The sequence below is a fragment of the Caloenas nicobarica genome, chromosome 3 (genome assembly GCF_036013445.1).
Source record: "Caloenas nicobarica isolate bCalNic1 chromosome 3, bCalNic1.hap1, whole genome shotgun sequence".
NCBI classification, from domain to species: domain Eukaryota; kingdom Metazoa; phylum Chordata; class Aves; order Columbiformes; family Columbidae; genus Caloenas; species Caloenas nicobarica.
In genome coordinates, this window is record NC_088247.1 from 34,575,866 (window position 1) to 34,592,562 (window position 16,697).

Genomic DNA, 16,697 nt, shown 5'->3' on the forward strand with positions numbered 1-16,697 from the left:
AAAAGGGAGACAGTAAATGGATGTTCCTTTAACATTTGGAGAAGAAATGTATGAAGTAAAGTGGGGTTTCATAGATTTTTTTTTTTCCATGTATTTGTTGTGTGGTGGTATGTATTTAATACAAACTGTTCAGTCTCACTTGAGATTGTGACTTGATTGTACACTGTCCTAGAAAGGTCAATAAAAGGAAAGCATGCAGCTTTTCATTTTGGGGGAAAATAAAGTTATTGCTTTATTGACATTAACCATAGGTAGATCTAGTGGTGGTCCAGTTTAACAAACATTTCAAGTGTTGCTCAAGCAGTCTATTCTTTTTCTCTCTAGAGCATGATATAGGAGTAAGTTCCAACCCAAACTTATAGTATGTTTGAATTATAGTCAGAAAAGGTTTCATAAAAGCCAGTTTTGAACAACGTAGACAATGAGCTATGTCTTATTTTAAGTCACTAGTAGCTTCCCAGAGTTACTGATGGCAGTCAAAAGTGAACAAACTTTAAACAAATGTAAGGATAGGGAAGCATGTAATAAAAATAAAACCAAAACAAAACACAATTGGATTTTAAATTTAAACTAATTGCTCATTTTTAACATTATTAAATCTCACCTGTTTTAAGAGAATTAGTCATCCCTTCTTTCAGCAGAGTTTTTACCAGTGGCGACGCAGAACTCTCCCAAGCTCCACACTGATGAAAAGCTTATACTGAGCATTGCACTTTGCTGAGTTAGTTGCTACAGTACTACTTAACCTTGCCATACTGTAATTATTTTAAGTATTGTTTTCATATTTGGTACATAAAATTTATTTCTAAAAATTTCTAAAAGAAGTTTGACTCCTCTTTGGCTTTGCTTGATGTTGGAAAGAATCATATATTTGATTTTAAGTTAATAGTAAGAGACACTACAAAACTGTGTAACTTGCAGTTGAGAAGATGGAAGGAAACTAGTGTCATGTGATTTTGACCGTAAAAGATTCTCTTTAACTACACAAGTGATTTTGATTTTTCTAATGGCAAATTATTTTATTACTGGCTGTGTAATTCATATATGTATGGGAAGATAGTAAAAGATTCTATTCCTATATAAATATGGAGAAGTTTGTAATTTAGTCCCTGAACAATTCATATACCATAGCTGCTGGTATAATAAATTGCTTAAAAGCCAGTCTCACTAAGGTGGCTTGATACCCCTAGTTGATGTGTACCTTTTTTGTTTGTTTGTTTTTGAACCTCTGGGAAAGCTGCTTGATTTCCTTACCCCCTCCTCCCACACTGTCAAGAAATGAAGTCCTTCTATTTTACTTCCTGGAGCAACCGAAGAAAGTTGTAGCAAGCACTGAAAGGAAGGTACCTGTGGAGTGGGAGAAAATGGGAGACAGTTTCCAGAGGGACAGAAACTTGTACTCCTTTATTGGAGGAAAAAAAAAAAATCTTGTAAATTTATTCTGTTTTTTCATACTTAATATATGTGGCCTGAAATTTGGGACAGTAAAATGCATTTGTTATTTGAGATTTTCAGCTTCAGGATCAAATCCTTTTTCAGGTTAAGTCTTTGTAACCTGCAGCCCTCCCTCTCTCTAGTTTTAATTACCTTGCATTTGTGCTTGCTGCAAATCTTAGCCATTGTCAGTCCACAGTACTGATTTTCAGACTTTTCTTCTACCAAGAGCCTCAAAATGCCTCCCACCTTTGCAAGTGAGGAAATCTATGTTTATTATTGTTCATCAGGAAGCATAGAAAAATCTTCAGACAAAACACTTAAGCTTCACTTTCACCCTTTTTCTTTAAACACCCCTTTCTGTTCACCCAGCAAAATAATTTAATTCACTCATATTCCAGAATTTAGAGCCGTGTTTCCACCAAGAGAGTTTCCTGCTCTCCTTCTGCTTCCTCCCACTAAGTTGTCAGTTTGCCTTCTGCTACTGAAATGTGGTAGACTCTTTTTCCTCCTTTTTTTTTAACTGAAATAGTAATTTATTTATTTATATTTTCCTCACCCGGCATTGTAAGCACTTCTTGAAAATTAATGTATCTTGATCAACCAACCACAAACCTTGGCCTGGAATAGGACTTTCATATAATAGTACCAAAGCTCATGTGGTTTCTTTTTGAGTCTTTTTAGAACATCTTGCATTTAAGTGACCCTCAGAAGAATAAGTGAGCTTTAGGCACTTAGGTGGATACTCCAATGACTCAGTAGTCTTGAAAAGTTCACCCTCCAACACAGTGTTGGCCTTTTTCTGGTGATAGTGGAAGGTTCAAGGTGGCTGAATTTGAAGCCACAGAAGCTGTGTGTGTATCTGTTGCTGACATTTTGTAGAACTATAAGATTTTGAAAAGCTGCAGTTTGTGCGGGGAAAGTAGTTGAAGTTCTGGTTTGCTTAGCTTGCAGTGAAGTCAATGTTTTTAAAGTCTACGCATTCTTGCATTTAGTCCAAATAGGTGTATTATGTTCATTTACAAACCCTTCTACATTCTGTATGTGATAATTATTTCTGGAAATGCTGCTTAACAAAAACCTTTCTACTTATCACAGTAGGACACTATAAACACTAGTATTTCTGACAACCTGATTTACAGACCTGCTTCTCAATGTTTTTGACTTTGTGACCATTACTTTTGGTGGGCATGATTCTAAGAAGGATTAAATTTTTTTTTCTTGTTTTGTAATCAAGACTAACAATATGATATCAGTTCGAAATATGCTGAATGACAGGTTTAAACAAATTCTTCATGAATTAGAATTTGTGAAAGGATAATACTTTGTATAATCAGACTTCATTAAGTGACAAGTATCTTAATCCTGTTTTGTTACTTAAGCAAAATTGCTGTTAATTGCAAAGGCGTTTCATGTCTTCCACTTAAGACAATTGAATTAGGGACTATGAATTTTAGTAGTGATTAGAGGAGTGCAATACCTGTTTTATGTTTGTCTTGTTGTTTGTTTCTTGTTGTTGTTGTTAGATTGGAGAAATAAATCATCTGTGGCATGAATTCAGGTTAGCTTGCAATTAAATTTTAAACATTTGGTGAAAAACAAATTGAAAAAATAGCTTATTCATCCAAGCAAATTTATGGGGTTTTTTTGTATATTTTTTTTTTTAAAGATGAACATGTTTTCCAACACTGACTTGGACTGAATACAAAATTCCTTTTAATTTTTCTAGATTAATCATCCCTCTAGGTATCTCAACATTTCTGTTTTAACTTCCTCATTAAGACTTGAGCTCAGCTACAAATACTTTGTAAAATGTTTGCATTCCACAATATGCAATGCTGTATTCAATCATTTCTTCAGCAGGAAGTGTGTTCAGCTCAGGTTATGTAGGTTTGTGGATATGTCCTTTGATAAATATTGAAAATGTTTTACTTCAAAATTCTGACTGATTTTAGTGAGTTTGTATCTGTGTCCTCTTGGAACAACCTTATCTGTCTATGACCCATAGTTTTAAAAAGCTATCTGTGCTCCTAGCTTTACAAATTAAAAATATAGGTTGACTGTAGGAAAGTGTATCTAATGAACTGCACCGGAAAAACAGATACTACTTCTCTGATTTTTATATTCTTCACTAATTGACTAAGTCATTAGTCTTAGAATATGATAATTTAACGTGAAATATATGAATAATAAAATTTTGTTTAATATTTGGACAAATATCCCCATATGTTAATATAGAAAATAAGGAACATGTAAAACAGTGTAGTTATCCTGATTTTTTTTTTTCCCCAGTTAAGATGAATTTTATGGAAGTAAACACTCAAGCAAATTAGTTTTGCTTTAATTCATTTAAGAACTTCATCATGTGCTTAAAGTGAAGCTCCAGCCTGGGTCCCCTGGGTGGTGACAAGTCCTGCCAGCAAACCTGCTCCAGCCTGGACTCCCCGCTTCACCGAGCCAAAGCCTCCTTTGGGCTTCTTTGTGGAAGCAAATGAAGGACTGAAATATTCCTGTGGCTGGAGAACCGTTGGGGTTTTGTTGGTTGGTTGGTTGGTTGGTTTGTTTTCTGGCAGGCCTGCAAATTAGAGAGATTGTGAATGTCAGGATGCACTAGCTCATTTGTAATCAATCCATCAGCAAAATTGAGTTTGCCTGGAGCTGTGTTCATCTAGATAACAGAAAGTTTTAAAGTGCTAAGAACTGAGCTATTAATGTCAGGGCTTGTCTTCGTAAGCCTTTCTCCATGCAGACATTCTGTATCCAGTGGATGCTCTGGTCAGATATGGTACTCACCATATGCTTTATTCCAAATGTTAGTGTGTCTGATGTGGAGAATTCTTCAGATAAGCTCCTCTTTCCAAGAAGTCTACTTCATTTATGCAATATCTCTAATCTCTTCAACCATAATGTTTATATGTGTTGTAATAGAGTTTTTATATTTATTAGAAAAAAAGCTATTCTGCTTTTCACAGATATGGTAAAAAATGCCTAAAATCATTAATTGGAAAAAACAGCTGAGAATATTATGGAACTAGAAAAGTGATATGCATTTTGCAGTCCACTGTTGTTCAAGGTACTAAAATGGCTGTCCAACATATTTGGCTTTTTATAGTTTCTACTGTTGAATTTACTAATGCATCAGATTACCAATACTTCACCCAGGTAAAAGAAGAAAGATTGATGACATGTAGACCTCATGAAAATAGTTAAACTTATATCAGCATATCTGTTCATCCTTTTTAAGATGTCATTTATTTCCTTATTATGCTGGTAAGTACAGATTGTAACGTATTTCAAATAGCAGACAGTTGAAGATACTGCATAATAGTGCTCTGGGTAAATGGAAGATTAATTTTTACTCCATGTGACTGCAGATGCTACTGGTAACAGAGGAAATAATGGCTGGATAGGATAATCAGTGGATCTGCATTTCGTCTCGTAGATGTATGCCTAGTTTGGAGATACAGACTTGTAAAAACATAAAATTTTCCCCTGTAAACAGGAGTGAAAGAATCAGTCGAGACTCAGTGTATGTTGGAAGTGTGTCATACACCTTTGAAGTGTATACCTGCTTTTGCTGTATATGTCATCCCCTATTACAGATGAGATTTTAAGATGCGTATGTCAGAACTGGAAAATGACAAATGGTTCATGCGGTTTCTGTCTTCCCTCTCATATTGTCATAAAATGGTAGCACTAAGGAGAAAGGAGTTTAGAAGTTTTCTTACAGAGCTAAAAGGTAACAGGGCTTTGACTGCACTTAGGTGCTTGACAAAATTGAGGATGACAATCAGAAAACCTCAGGTGTCCTAGGGAATATAAACAGCAAGTATTGTTTACATGACGAGAACTCTGTATTACTGTTGACTATGGAATTATTACTCTTAATATTGGTGAATCATCTTATTAATGGAAACATAATACTGGAAGAGGAAAAGTGCTTAATTACACTAATCAGATTGTATCATACTTGAACAAGTAAATAAGTAATATTCCTGGAAATCTTTTTGTTTTGAATTGTGCACAAAATGCAGCCTTAAAAAAAAAATTACCTATTTGAATTCTTGACACAATAAAAAACAAGTGCAATGAAAATTTATCTAGGTTGATGCTGCTTTTATTTCCTTATTCTCAGTGTTAATTCTGTCCTTTTCCTATTGTTTTTTTTTACAGCTCAGTTAATCCTTTTGTATGCTTGAAAGCAGAATGTGAATAAGGGAAAAGTATCTGATTTTTGTGTCATATGTAGTATACCTGCTAGTCTGGAAGACCATTTGATTATTTCTTAATCCGTGTCTCTAAATATGTAGTTTTAATGCTCCTATTAACTTCCTTTCTTCACGGTGCATTCTTGCTTACTGACTGTGATTTGCAAAATGGAAAGATGTTACAGAAAGTTAAGCACTGCTTCCTCAGTGTTTTGGATATTGGAGTTGTCTATGTGAATTAGCGTATATACCACATGTGCTCTTAAAAGTTCAATTTACAGGCAAGGTAACTTTTTGTTACAAGTTTATCCTCTGATTTTCTTTCTTCTTTTGGAGAATTGTTTAAAGCCTTCATTACGATGTACTTTTAGTACAGCTTCACTAAATGCTTTTTGGGATACCATATAAATGTACAGTTCCTGTGTCAATGGCTTTGCAGTGTATTTGATGCTTTAGTATTTCATATCTTCATAAAGTGGAAAAGTGAAGAGTTGTAGCTCCAGAATTTCTAACTAGAAATTACTGATATAATGGATTTCTGTTTGGAAGAGTAATTACAGTTGATAATTAAAACTGGCTTTAAATAAGAGCCTACTTAAATATAAAAAATGTAAACGCAAACTGTGGAATGATAGTGGATACTGCTGAAATCATCACTTCATCTTTCTTTCACAACATCCTTTTCATTTTACAGGACACATTAATATCTTTGGATTTCTTAGCTTCCCACTCACCTGCCCCTCTCTAAGCCTGTGAGACAGTCCTGTACAAAATGACTTAGAACATCAGCTTGCCCCACTGGAACCTCATTTATTGGTTTGGATTTTTTTGCTAAAAATACCTTTGAGGCTGTGTTTATCTACCTATAGAGCTTATGCATAACCATCGCTACTTTAAATCACAATACCAGGAAGATTAACTGATGCTTGTTTAGCGCTTTTTAAAACATTAAAGTACTTTAAAAAACTCATTATCTAGCTCACTGTGAGGTGTTATAACCATTAAGCACATGCACTGTGCCGTATCTTCTGCAGTGTGCCGTGGTATGCCATCAAGCATAGAAAAACTGCTGCTGTTCTTGGCATGTTCTTCTTTGGTAAGCCATGTTTTTCCTTATGAGCTACAGCGAATGGCACCACACCCAGAAGTAGCTGCTGTTCCAAGTTTGGCTCTGAAACATGCAGATGATGTACAAGTGATTAATAGAGTAGGTTTATGTCTGGGATGAAAGGGTTGGCTACCTGGAGTTTGTTTTGTAGCTAAGATTGGGACTATGATTTGCATGGCTGAGATTTGTTTTGTAGCTGAGGTTGGGACTATGGTTTGCATGGCTGAGACCTGCGCTGGGTTAAATCTGGTTTCATAGCTTATCTGAAATTTAGCTTAGATTTTGGGTGACAGCACTTACGTGGCTAGTTAAGGCTTGATCTGACAGGGCAGCAAACTACTATTAATGCTGTGTCCAGAGGGGGAGGCAGATTTCAGGACTGATGTCAGCAGCACCTCCTATTCATTGTTAGATTGACAGAAAGGGAGCAGCAACTGAGCTTGTTTGGATCTGAGTGTTAGTGACATGAGTTGCTGGATAGGCGTTAAGGCAGAGACCAAAGCTTGGATGTCCAGGATTTGTGCAGCAGAGAATGTTTTGCTAAAGTTGGAGGTATTCCAGAAAGAAAAGTTGAAGTATGCTTGGGCAGGATACGGTTTATATGGCTTGATTAGATTTAAGATTAAGACATTGTTGGTTGCAGTCTCGTTGCGTGTATTTCATCCAAGTCCAAGATACCTTTGCTGGGCTGAACCACAATTGTAAACACATGTGCACAAATACACAGTCACAGAATAATTTATGGCAGCACAATCTGTACTGAATATCTTGTGGAATTATTTCTTTCCTGATGAAATATACATTTGAAACACATGTAGCACTGGCATTACAGAATTAAAACTAGTTTTAGGAAATAATGTTATTGAATCCACTCCAGTTTGACTTCCTATTATATAAGAATGGATTCTTTTCACTTGATTCCAATAACGACACACATAGGGAGAAATAAATTGAGTTAAAGGCATACAGCAAGAATATAGGAAATATAGAAGAAAAAAAGCGTGTGCGCATTTCTGCTTTTTTGTAAACAATGGCATCCCATGCTGCATTATTACAGTGCAGCCTTTGAAGATTTAGATTGCATATTTTGAATTTCCTGGCATCTGTCAGTTCCTGAACTGAGTTGGTAAAGCACAATTAAACCTCTAGGTGTATTGTCTTGAAACAAGGTAGTGCTGACCAGATGGGAGGGATCATCTGTCTCAGTTTGCTGGCAACACTTTCCCTCAGGCAGCCAAGGACACTGTTGGCCACCGTTGCCACAAGGACTCAGCATTGACTCCTGTTCAGCTTGCTGTCTTCCAGGGCCCCCAGGTTCTTCTCTGCCAAGCTGCCTTGCAGCTGTCAGCCACCAGCCTCTACTGTGCATGGAGTTATTCCTCCCCAGGAATAAGATTTTGCATCTCCCTTTGTGGCAACTCAAGATTCCTCTTGGCCAGTTTCTCCAGCCTGTCACGGTCCATCTGAATGGTAGCACAAACCTGTGGTGTGTCCATCACTCTTCCTGTTTTTGTATTATCTCCAAACTTGCTGACTTTGGAGATGATACAAAAGTCTCATCGTCAAGGCTATTTATGAAGTTGTTAAACGGTACTGGTGCCAGTGTCAGCCCCTGGAGTGCCCCATCAGTGAGTGGCCTCCAGATGGATTTTATACCTCTGATCACAACACTCTGAGACCAGCAGTTCAGGCAGATATCAGTCCACCCCACTGTCCACTTACCAAGCCTATAAATCTATGGTGAGTACTCTCAATCACCGTTTTGCTCATTATGTGCCTGGAAATGGTTTCAAGGATTATTTGCTTCATCACCTGCCCAGGAATCAAGGTGAGGCTGACTGGCCTGTATTCCCCTGTGTGTTCCTTCTTGAAGACAGAGTGACTTGTGTTTTCTTCCAGTCCTCAGGAACCTCTCCTGATTGCCATTTCTGCCCAAAGATAATTGAGTGGCCTGGCCATGACGTTGGCCAGCTTCCTCAGCAATCACAGATGCACGCTGCCAGGTCCCATGGACTTCTGTGTATCCAGTTTCTTTAACCTGATTCTTCTCCATTGCATGTAAGTGTTCCTTATGCCAGACTTTCCCACTGGTCTCAAGGACATGGGATTCGTCAAGGCTGGTTTTACTGGTAAAGATTAAGGCAAGGAGAGCACTGTGTCCTTTGTAATCAGTTTCCTTGCCACATTCTTCCTCATCTTCATTTTGCTACTCGTATACCTGTAGAAATCTTTCTTGATGCACTTCACATTCCATGGCAGAGTCAACTTGAGTTGTGCTTCCTCCCAGTTGACCTGAGCCTGTTGTAGCCTTCCTTTTTATTTTTGTCAGGAGATCCTTGTTCATCCATGCAGGCCTCCCAACACCTTTGTTTTCCTGTACGTCAAATAAACTGTTCTTGAGCTTGAAGGAGGTGATCCTTGAAAATCAACTAACTCTCCCAGACCCTTCTTCTCTCCAGGGCTGTAGCATGTTCGATTTTCACAAATAAATTCCTGAAGAGACCAAAGTCTGCTCTCCTGATGCTGAAGGTGGCAATCCACACAGACTGAAACCTATTTCTGTAGATGTCTGCCTCACCATTTTTGTATGTACTTTTCATTTTATTTTTGTTTCTGTGAGTTCATGTGTACAAGTTTAAAGAGGAAGGCATAATGTCCACAGCTTTCACAGAAGCCAGTGGGAGCTGTGCCCTGAATTATGCAGTTCTATGTAATGCAGGCATTGTAAGATCATATCCTAGTCAGCCAAGATTGGTATGAGTGGCTACTTTGATTGTTAAAACATTCTTTTGTAAAAGGATGAAAGCATAACCTTTCTCTAAAAGTGGTTCTGAAGTTAAACTAATATTGGTAGTATGCATAGAATTACAGCAATGATTGTCATAAAAAAAAAAAAGTGGTAATTCTGTATTCAGAGCAGAGACTGAATGCTACATATTTTAAGTCCAGGCATATAACAAGGACAGAAAAAGTACTGAATACTTTTTATTCTAATTCAGCATCATCTGTCCTATACGGTAACAGGAACAAGTACCCTTGCAAAAAAAACCAAAAACAAAAAACCACAAAAACCCAAAAAAAAACAAAACAAAAAAAACCACCCACAACCATACAGCAAGTGATCATATAATTAAAACTGTAGGCATAAGATTGTCAAATTATGCTTATAATGTCATTGTATTAATTTAAAATTGCTATTCCTGATAAAAAGCAGGTGGCTAGTAGTACATTAAGAAACTATATAAAATAAATGAGACAATTAATATGCAATATTAAAGAACATAGTCTGAATCATACACCTTAATTTCCTCAGTGTTTCCGGATTCTGCTAATGAATCCTTTGACAGCCTTTGCAATATGTCCTGCTAGTTCATTCCACACGGTGGTTGCTCAAGAATCATTCAGCACTACTTAGGTTAGTGGGAGGTGTACTTTGATTAGTGTCTGAGTGTAATGAATCAGCAGTTTACACCTATACTTTCTGACTGTAACATAGGAGCTGATTTCAGTTTGTCATTTATTTTTTTTCAAGATACAGTTCTCCATGGTCATATATTTTAAAAATGAATTAATTATCATATGAAAGACAGCTCCTTCTAAACTATGCCAGTCTGTTTTTCTGAGTGTGGATACCACTGTAGAAAAAGTGGAGGAAATTAATGTTAAGGGAAAGTATAAAGCTGCTAAGACTTTCCTTGTGCACGGTTTAAGACTAATGAAAAGGACGAGGGTTTCTGCTCCCATAATGTTTTTAGAAGAGGCACATGGAAATTAAACTGCTTACAGAATTCTCTTTTTTACATAATAGTATTGTGCTATTTGCTATACACCATCTTTAAAATGTAGTCATCTATCTATATATTCACTATACTAGTCATCTTTAAAATGTAACTTTTGAAATTATGGAGGACTTACTAATATTTTGTCGAAATTTGTCCATTTTCCTTAAAGATTGTTGCCAAAAAGACCAAACTGTAAAAGGTGCTTTGTGATGGGGATTGTGGAATGTTGGCCAACATTCATTACAGTTATGCTAGTATATAACTAGGCATGTTGTGCTATAAAGAACCAGTAGATCAAAGTGTCAAGAATATATGATGTTTACTAGAAATAACGTTTATCAGTAATTTGTGTTTTGGTTTGGTTTTAAAGTTTTTGATCTATTTAAAACAACAGTAAATCATACAATAGGGCATTTTCATGTCTAGTAGGGAATTTGCATGGGATTCTTTGTGTGGATGTTCAATATGTTTTAAAATATTGTTGACAAAATTTGAGTTTCCATAAAATAATATAGAAAAGAGAGGAGTGAGAGGGAAGAGCAGTTGTAATAGCTTTCCAAAACATGAAAAGTTGTTGTGCAAGGAGTAGTCCTTTTGACTCCTGGAGTGAACAAGAATAAATGTATTTGGTGATCAGTGTTACTTACATATCAAACTTCTTTTACTGAAGATATTCAGGTGTGTTCATGATGAGCATCTTTTGGGGTGACCTAAAGTCTCAGGGTGAGCACTGGGACTGGAACACTTAAGGACTTTTTTCAGCCATAAATCTTACACTCCTATTTATATATTCTATTAACATTGATAATTATGTTCAAGGGAGGGAGAAGGAGGCAAAACTCCACTGCAGTTTTGTTCTGCTCCTGAGTTTTGGAAGAAATTGAAGTGCTATTTTAATTAAATGTGCCAATACTAGTTTTGGGGGGATTGGCATAATGAGGATTTAATAATTAATGCTGGTAGGTCAGGAAGGAGGTTTTACAGAAAATTTACAAAATTCAAGTCATTTTAGAAAATTACTAACACGTTCCACAATCAGGATTTCAAAGTGCAGAAGGTTAAAACTGTCTTCTTCAGGAAGTAATAAAAATTCAGGATGTAGATTAGATGTGTCTTGGCAGGGATTTCTAACGGGTGTTTTTTTGCGCAGAAGTGACTGGTTTGCGTCAGAGGAAGCCTCGTGGGGTTTTCGCATTTGGAGTCCAGTGAATTCTGTATTTCTTAGGCAGATTACTTTTGATGTCCATGCTTATAGTCGGTATTCACTGTAGCACCTGTGTATGATATATTTTATCTATAAAATGGAGAAAATGGTAATTTTAAGAGAGGTCTTGGAAACTGGGAGAAAAATGCAGCTGAAGACTGGACTGCACCGTTGATCAAGACCTTACAGAGTTGTGCTCCATTACAGTGTCGCTGTACGTTTGTATAAGGATCTGAATAATGAGTTGCTTACAGCTGTATTCACTTGAATAGCATTTCAAATAATATGTATCGTTCTGTGTTGTTTTATGCTAATGACAAAATTAATAATATTCAAGAGCCCTTTTGCTCATTTTTAAATATTTCTATTTATCATAAGAGCTGTTCTTCAAAATGTATTTTAGCATACATTTCAGTTTTAGAACATACATCTTAACTTCCCTGCAAACAATTTAAAATGCATTTGAAAGTAAAATTATATTACTGATTCATAGATTCTGAGGTCAGATGGAGTCATTTAGCTCAAGCTTCTTTCTATACAGGCAATGAATTTTTCCAGAAGTACTGAAATCCGTTATTGATTCTGTTCATTTTTTACAATTATTCTTCTCCTCCTCCTTTAATAATAGCTTGTGATTTTTTGCCCTCTATCTGAACTTTGTTGCCTAGAATTAAGTAATAGTTTAAGAAAAAAAAAATTCCTGATCAAGGCTGATAGAATATGATGAAATAGTACAGCTGCATAAAGTTCTATAGTGCTATATGTAAAGATATATAGTAAGCTAGATAAATTATGAATGAAGAGTATGCAATTGTTCAAGCAATTGGTTTCATGTTGAATCCATCTGAATTGATAGTATTAACTATTGATTTTTTTTGTTATCTATTATGTATTTATTAAAATATTTGAGAAAAAAAATCCATCTGATGGAAACAAAATTTTTACTAGAACTCATTCGAAAGAAGCATTACAAATGCCTAGAATACTCCGAAATTTTCAGTATCAGTTAAGATAGTTAGGAATTATCCAGTCTTGACTACGTTGTGGTCTGATAGCATTCTGTTTGTTGCTAGTCCTGTTCTAACTCAAAAAACACATGCAGAGCCTGTTGGAATGGCTAGAGGACTCAATTTTTCAGTCAAATTGCATTAAACTTTTGGACATAGAATATGATAGTATTATACAGATGCTGAGTTTCGGTACTTGTTTGGGTACTTTTAAAGTAATTGGATAAGTGTTTAAAACAAGATTTGAGATTTTCTTTACGCAAGTATAATTGAGTTTCCTTTTATCTAGGATTTATAATTGTTTCTTCTACTTCACACAATCCTTATTTTGTATTCAGTAATTTTTATTATGACCCCATGTAAGGCATGATTTCATCAATTTTTGTTGTTTATGAAAAGTAAACTCTTAAATAATGCTACTTGCACTTATCAGTGATGTCTGCCATGGTTGTGTCTCCTACGTGATGCTCTGAAATATGGTTCTCTACCTCTGTCTCTCTATTCACAGGGAGTAAGTACCATATTTAGCAGACCTGAAGTACTGTATTTGCATTTTCAAACTTCTTATGGGCCACTTTGTTACGATTCCTGTAAAAAGGCAACAGTTACAGTAATACATATTCAGTAACAAATGCAAACGTCTGGTTTGAAGAGAGAACAACAAACCTTAATAGTGTAAGTTGTCTCTACTATTTTGCAATAATTTTCATGTCATCTGTATTTGCTTTCTTCGATTCCTCTTGTTTGAACAGTTTTAAATTGCAGCGTAAGAAATTCAAAGAAGAAATTGCGTGGAGATTTTTGGGGGTTATCAGGGTACAAAAAATAACTATTTGAGATTGGTCCAGCAATTCAGACTTATTCCTTCTTAACAGTGTTGGAATGGGGAAGAAATTTTATGGCTTTAATGCAACACCCCAAAAGATGTAGCCAAAATAAGCTGTACTAACCATAGCAAAGATGAAAAATACATTTCATACTTGCCATGGCAAATCTTTTTTTCTTTCTGGTGACAGGCAAAGCAACCGGGAGGGGTTCTTGCTTTTTCCCCATGAGTCTTGGGTCCTGTGGGACAGCCCCCCAGACCACCAAGTGTGCAAGCAGCACTTCTCCTGATAGAGCTGAAGGACCCTTTGCTGACTCGACACCTTCGCATGTCTTTTGTCATCCTGAAATGCTTCCTGATTGATTCTCCTGCCTGAAAAGTGAAGACAGAAGAACCAAAGCAGGGCATTTTAAATATCCTTGCTGGCAGTCTTAAAGATACTTCACTGTCACTCTTGCACGTATGAGAAATTCTGTCAGAATAGGAGATACCACACAACGTTACTTTTAACTCCGCATACAACACCACCTCCACCCAGAAGATATCAGATTTTCATTTGCTGTATTGTCTTTAAAGATTCATACTTCTTCCTTCTAATAAGTGGTGCAGTATTAGGAAAGAAGATGAGGTTTCTTCTTCTCCTCAGTCAGCACCAGTATCATTATACAGTTCTGAACTCACTGTGAGTAACTGAGGGTGGTTTATGTGTGCAGAAGTGATGGCTCCCAATGAATTTCTGCACAAGCAGGAACTGACATAAACATGGCAAATTCTGTTGTAATCTGTGAAAAGGGCATTGATTTTTATTTATTTATTTATTTGTTGTTGTTGCATTTGATTCGGCAGGGGACAGATTTCTAGAATTTCACTCACAAAGATGAGATGCCTGTAGTCATTTGATCAGTAATATCTTATTTATAAAATACCAGCCTGTTCCAAATTCCAAAGTAGACTTAAAAAAAAAAATCTAAAGCTAGGAGTCTAAAAGACTGACTTATTTCTGAGGAACCTGCCTCCTTCAATAGGAAGTTTAAGGAGAGTCAGGATTTGCAGTCAAATGCATTATGTGAAGTAGCAAGATTTTCAGGAATTTTTAGCTATCAGTGTAGTTATAAAACCAGATTGACAGTGCAGTCTATGGAATTTTTTTCTGTGTTGAAATTGAGGCATATTGATTTAATTGCCCTTGTGGTATATTAATGGTCTGCAAGAGCAACAATGAAAAAATTTCTTATCAAATTATAACTGTTTCTATCATTGGCAAATGAAAAACTTTTTTTTTTTTCCAAAAACCTGAATAGTTAAGTGTAAAAGCATTGCATCTGAAAAACAAACTCAGATATAGGCATCCAGTTGCAGTTGACATATTTCTAACAAGACCTTCAAGGCTTTGTTGCTGTAGGGAAATACTGCAATTAATGTGAAATCTAGCAAGTGCACGTCTCTCTGCTAAGTCAATAAATAAAACACAGATAGGTTTTATTAGCTGCCAATTGTATTCAGGAACACAGGCAGTGAACTGTGATACTTAAAATAAATTGACATCTTACAAATACTATTTGAGAAATAATTATAGTCCCTGAAATGATTAGCCATAATAATAAATTTTACTTTTCCCCTTCTCCATGTTATTTTAAAATTAATTAACTGTAAAAAGTAAACTATGATTTTGTGATTTAATCAACTATCTGTTGGTGCCAAGATCTTTGTGGCGTAGAAGAAAGGTCTCCTTCCTTTGATACGCCTTATTTGCAGTCCAAACTATTAAATATTATGTTTGTATTGAACATAACACTTTTTGAACAGGAAACTTTGCATTTTTGTAATATTCAGCATGAACATAGGGGACAGAACCGTGCTCCACTTAATTAATAACTGTACAAGCATAAAGGAAATTCCATAGCAGACAGGCCCCACTGCCTTTTTGGCAAATGATATGTCCTGTTGAAATAGATCTTCTAAGCAGTGATATAGGGCTTTAGTATACACGTTTGATGTTTTAATATGGGTCTTGACATATATTCATTGTGAGAAATACTACAAAAGTGCTCTGGAAAGAACTCGATACCTTCTCTTAATAAAGTGTTAGGCTGTTGCAGATGATGTTTCTTGTCTCCACTTTTTCAGTTCCGGTCACAATATCATATGGAATAGAAATGTCCTTTTCTTCTTCCACTTTAGAATTGGAGGAGAAACCACTCTTGACTATTTCTGGTTTCTTTTCATAACTACTTTGCATAACTACCAGTTTTCTGTGGTTTTACTTTTTTCCTAACACATTTTAAAGTTATTACTTTTTTCTTTTCTTTAACTCTACTACCTATATTCTGTGATCCCTTTAGCTGTTGTCATCATTTACTTGCGTTATAGTTTTTTACCTTACCTTCAGTGCCATTAACTGCCTCCTCTTCTGTTCCCTACATAGAGATTATTTAATGTTTAATCAGTGCTTTCACATTTTCTTCTAATGGGTTCATTTTTACATCAGCGTACTTTGTAATGTTGATACTTGGAAAATTCAGCTTACAAGGGAAAATAGTGACTTCCGTAGTTTATCATCTTTAAGATAAAGCTACGTATCTTTCTGAAAGACAATTAAATTCATTTTCTGGGAAAAATATGTGATTTTTTTTCTTTGAACTTTCAATTCAGGCAGTGTGGTCTTTGTGGTCCCTTCTAGATTTAAAATTGAAGGCTCTGTAAAATCATCATACTACATTATTTAATACTTTCAGATATATGATCACCTAGAACTTGGAATTCTTTTTTAAAAGAGGCAGAATTATTAATTTGCTTTTGTCTATGTTTCTTTGCTGTAAGAACATTAAGTCAAAATATTTGTTCTGAAAAATATGAGCTTGCTTATGTAGTTTTTTACATGTTCTTCCCTTCGAGAGTGGTTGTACTGTGGAAATGCCACTGGGTGGATATGAGTTTGGAATTAGGAAGGGTGAAGTAACTGTGTCATAAGATGCAAGAACAACAACAGGAAAAAGAAAAACCTTTGAGAATATACTTTTAAGTAAGCAAAGCAGCAGCAAAGGAGCACCTTTTTGTTTGGTTGGTTTTATGGACTGTGTAGAATTTCGGCCTTCTGCAGTCTGATACACACAAAATAGAAATAATGA

The 16,697-nt window shown here is 35.8% G+C and overlaps 1 protein-coding gene across 1 annotated transcript in view; it reads left to right on the top strand.

The window, feature by feature from the left end:
• MEI4 (meiotic double-stranded break formation protein 4) overlaps window positions 1-16,697 on the top strand; it is a 72,827-nt gene that overhangs the window by 37,042 nt on the left and 19,088 nt on the right. The window lies entirely within an intron of this gene.